Raw genomic sequence first — 5,186 nt, forward strand, 5'->3', positions numbered from 1 at the left:
AACACGGAAATTGCAAAGGTGAAGGAACAGATCACCCAGGCCAAGGCAGACCTGGCAGCTGAGGATGACCGCAGAGCGGGCCGCTTTAGACGCACAAGCCTACAGGCTCATGTTGGACCAGAACGCGTCGCATGAAGTCATGAAGAGGAAGTACCGATCCCGCTTGCCTTCGGTTTTCGAGGCCAGAGACCTTTTCAACACCCCAGGAGCAGGAACCGATAATCCGTTGGAGGTAAACCGGACGGAAGCCCCTGCGACCGGCGCGCTGGTTCAGCCCCGTCGGATAGATCTGCCTCGTCAAAATACTGTTATACCTCAGGCTGTTTTGACACCTCCGGGTCACTACTCCAACCCGATGGACAATCTCATTGCCGCTGCTGCACGGCTGGAGGCCATTCCAATTGAAGGTGACTCGCCGCAGGCAGTAGAGACGCGACGGGTCAAGGAGCTTCTGAGGACAGCTTTGGTCCAACAAGAAGCATACTCGTACAACCGCGACCGGATCCACTCGACCCCACATCCAAGCCGGAGCTATAGCAGACATATGGATGAGCCGGCAGTGTCGAGTAATGAACGACGTGGAGCACCCTGTGGCAACAACCCGGCGGGTGGTGCTGATAACGCTCAGGAAGTGGTGGACCGGACCCGAGCGCGCAGGGAGGCCGAGTTAGCCGCACAGCATCAGGCTCAGCAGCTCACGCCGGTTCGTCCAACCATCTCGATCGAACCTGGTGTTACTTCTAGTTCTTTGGGGGTGCCTTGCCTTGTCCCTGCTTTACGCAATGTGCGCCTGCCCAAGGATTTCAAAGGCCCGCGCAAAGTACCAAATTACACAGCGGATCAACCTCCAGAGACTTGGGTGGAGAGCTATGAGATGGCCATGGAGATGCTTGATGTGTATGACGCGGCGTGTGCGAAATACTTCACCATGATGCTTGAAGGAACGGCCCGTACTTGGTTAAAAAGCTTGCCGGCTAATTCTATCAGTTCATGGGCCCAATTACGAGCCCGGTTTATCAGCAATTTCAAGGATACATGTAAACAGCCTATGTCGATAGTGCACTTAGCTCCCTGCGTCCAGGAGGAAGGAGAATCGATGACTCATTGGGTGCGCCGGGTTTCACAAGTGTTGCATTCATCAGACCGCATCAGCGCTGACACCGCCGTATTAACCCTAGAAGGCAACTGCCGGTTTGGGCCCCTAAAGCTGAAGTTGGGACGGATGAAGCGTCATTGCACTGACATGGGAACCCTCATGGCTGCTTTGGTAAAGTATGCTGATTCTGATAGTACCAAGGATCCCGAATCTGATGATGACAAGGCAGGAAAGGGAAAGAGGAACAGCAACTCCAAAGGTCAGCAACATCACTGGGCAGGCAATGGTGGTGGAGGCAAGCGTGAAGCGGATGGTAACATGGACTTTGTGGCTAATACCAACACGCAGGACAATGGCTAGTGACGCAAGGGTAAACCGAAAAATCGCAACGGGGCACCCAACCCTAACCCGGACCGCCTAAACTATCTACTGAGCCAGCCCTGTCCAAGACATGGGACGAAGGAGGCGCCAGCGAACCACCTTTGGAAGGATTGCTTCATTATGCAGGAGTTCAAGAATTCTAATGCTTTCCGGTATGATCACGGCTCCGGTGGTGGATCAGGGTCCGGGCTGGGTTACGGTGGAGGAAGTTCCAGTTCAGGATTTAATGGTAATCTGGGCAGACATAATAATCAAAATAGTCAGAACAACCAGGGTGGTTACAACCAACAGCAGCAACAGTCAGGTTACCAGAGCAACCCAAAGCAGTTGAGTAGTGGGCAGTACCATGTCTTCACCACTAGCTTGGACAAGCGAGACCGGAAGGTTCAGAGGCGGGCGGTCAACTCTGTTGAACCGGCCATACCCCGTTATCTACGCTGGTCTGAACAACCAATCATATGGAGTAGAGAGGATCACCCTCCCCAGGTTGATAATCCGGGTCAGTTGGCTCTGGTGGTGGCGCCTCAGGTGGGAGTTTACAAGTTCACCAAAGTGCTCATGGATGGAGGGAGCAGCATTAATATCTTGTACTATGAGACCTTCCGTCGTATGGGACTAGTAGATAAAAATCTCAAACCGTCTAATACGGTGTTCCACGTTGTAGTCCCTGGCAAATCAGCATATCCTGTTGGTAAGATAGCTCTGCAAGTGGCCTTTGGGGATGATCATGATTCCAGGTCGGAGACATTGACGTTTGAAGTGGTGAAAATCCAAAGTCCATATCACGCCCTGTTTGGGCGACCGGCCTACGCCAAGTTTATGGCACGACCCTGTTATGTGTATTTGCAGCTCAAGATGCCGGGTCACAAGGGGACAATAACGGTTCACGGAAGTCGCAAAATTGCTTTGGAGTGCGAGGAATGAGATGCGGCCTATGCAGAGTCGGTTTGTGCCACCGAGGAGCTGAAGTATTATAAGGACAATGTTGATTCGGCGGACATGACTCCATTAAAGAAGCCAACTACGGAGCATGATCCGTCCCTAAAGTTCAAATCGGCAGCAGAAACTAAGCTTGTTGACTTCGTACCTGGTGATTCGTCCAAGCAGTTCAGCATCAGTGCCAACTTGGATCCGAAATAGGAAAGCGCGCTCATCGAGTTCATCCGTGAGAATCGGGACATTTTTGCCTGGAAGCCCTCTGACATGCCAGGTGTACCGAGGCAACTCGCTGAGCACACCCTTAATGTGGATCCTAAATACAAACCAGTGAAACAGTTCCTCCGCCGGTTTAACAAAGAAAGACGCAAAGCGATTGGAGAAGAGGTAGCCAGGCTCTTAGCAGCTGGCTTTATTGTTGAAGTTTTTCACCCTGAGTGGCTTGCCAATCCGGTGCTGGTCCTTAAGAAAAATGGCACCTGGTGCATGTGTGTGGATTACACAGATCTTAATAAGGCTTGTCCAGCAGATCCTTTTGCCCTCCCCCGTATTGATCAAATTATTGATGCTACGGCGGGTTGTGAGCGTTTAAGTTTTTTGGATGCATATTCTGGTTATCATCAGATCAAAATTGCAGTTAAGGACCAGGAAAAGATGGCGTTCATAACTCCCTTTGGAGCCTTCTGCTATGTGTCTATGCCCTTTGGGCTCAAGAGTGCCCAGGCAACTTATCAACGGTGTGTGCAAAATTGTCTTCACAAACAGATTGGCCATAATGTACATGCTTACGTGGATGATATCGTGGTTAAATCCAGGGAGAAGGAGACTCTGATTGATGATTTGAAGGAAACCTTTGATAACCTGAGGACATACAAGATGATGCTTAATCCAGACAAGTGCGTCTTTGGTGTACCGGCGGGCAAGTTATTGGGTTTTCTGGTGTCCAATAGGGGAATTGAGGCTAATCCGGAGAAGATCACAGCCATTACATCCCTGGCTAAACCGAAGTGTATCAATGATGTTCAACGCCTGGCAGGCCGGATTGCCGCGTTAAGCCAGTTTATCAGTCGTCTTGGTGAGAAAGCAATCCCTTTGTATCAGATGTTGAAGAAGACGGATCAGTTTGTCTGGAGTTCTGCTGCTGATGAAGCATTTGAGGACTTAAAGCGGCAATTGGCCAATCCGCCTGTGCTTGCCGCTCCCATTGACAAGGAGCCGTTACTGCTATATGTTGCTGCTAATGCTCGGGCGGTCAGCATGGCTATTGTGGTGGAGCGAAAGGAGGCAGGTAAGGAGCATCCGGTTCAACGTCCAGTCTATTATATCAGCGAGGAACTCATTGAGTCCAAGCAAAGGTATCTGCACTGGCAGAAGCTGGTGTATGGAGTTTTTATGGCAAGCCGGAAGCTTAAACAATACTTCCAAGGGCACCCAATTACGGTGGTCAGTTCTGCTCCTTTGGGGGATATCATCCAGAACCAGGAAGCAACTGGCCGGATTGCCAAGTGGGCTATAGAGCTTGGGCCGCATGGTTTGAAGTATGTGCCTCGGACGGCGGTTAAGTCTCAAGCACTTGTTGATTTCATCAATGATTGGACGGAAATGCAAGCACCTGAAGAAAAGCCGGATCACACATATTGGACCATCCATTTTGACGGATCCAGGCAATTGGAAGGCTCAGGGGCTGGAGTCGTATTAACTTCCCCACGGGGTGATAAGTTTTGTTACGTTCTCCGCTTAATGTTCCCTTGTACTAACAATGCAGCTGAGTATGAAGCCTTGCTCCATGGTCTCCGGATGGCTAAGGAGATGAATCTAAGTCGAGTTAAGTGTTTCGATGACTCGAACCTCGTGGCTCAGCAAGTGTCTGGCACTTGGGACTCCAAGGACCCACTCATGGCAGCATATCGTCGTGAGGTGGATATTGTTGCAGGTCATTTTAAAGGCTATCAGGTGGACCACGTGGACCGGCGGAAAAATGAAGCGGCGGACACTTTAAGCCGGCTGGGCTCTCAGCGCAAACCGGTCCCGCCCAATGTTTTTCTGGATGTGCTCCACAACCCGTCGGTCAAGATCCCTGGTGAAGCGGATTTGGCTATTCCTGATCCGGAGGCTCAATTGGTGGCAGCTCTTCATGTTATTCCGGATTGGACGCTTCCTTACCTGGCGTACAAGAACCGGGGCGAGTTACCAGAGGATGAGACTCTGGACTGACAGATAATCCGGTGATCCAAGTCCATGACTATTATCAACGGCGAGTTGCATCATTGCAGTGTGTCAGGGGCGTTTCAACGCTGTGTGTCCCCTAAAGAAGGCCGTGAAATTTTGCGTGAGATCCACGAAGGAGATTGTGGTCGCCACGCCGGTTCAAAATCTCTGGTGGCTAAAGCGTTTCGCCATGGCTTCTATTGGTTAACTGCTCATGCTGATGCGGAGGATCTGGTCAGACGATGTGATGGTTTCCAAAAGTTTTCAAGACGTGCTCATGTACCGGCTCAAGAATTGAGAATGATTCCAATTACTTGGCCGTTTGCGACTTGGGGGCTGGATATGGTTGGGCCTTTCAAAAGGTCCAAAGATAAGAAAACCCACCTCCTGGTGGCTGTTGACAAGTTTACAAAGTGGGTGGAGGCAGAACCTGTTAGCAAGTGTGATGCGGCCACGGCGGTTCAGTTCATCAAAAAAGTGATTTTCCGGTTTGGCTTTCCACATAGTATCATCACAGATAATGGTACCAATTTGTCCAAAGGTGCCATGAAGGAGTTCTGCGAAC

This window comes from Triticum urartu, chromosome 7 (assembly GCF_003073215.2).
Source record: "Triticum urartu cultivar G1812 chromosome 7, Tu2.1, whole genome shotgun sequence".
NCBI lineage: Eukaryota > Viridiplantae > Streptophyta > Magnoliopsida > Poales > Poaceae > Triticum > Triticum urartu.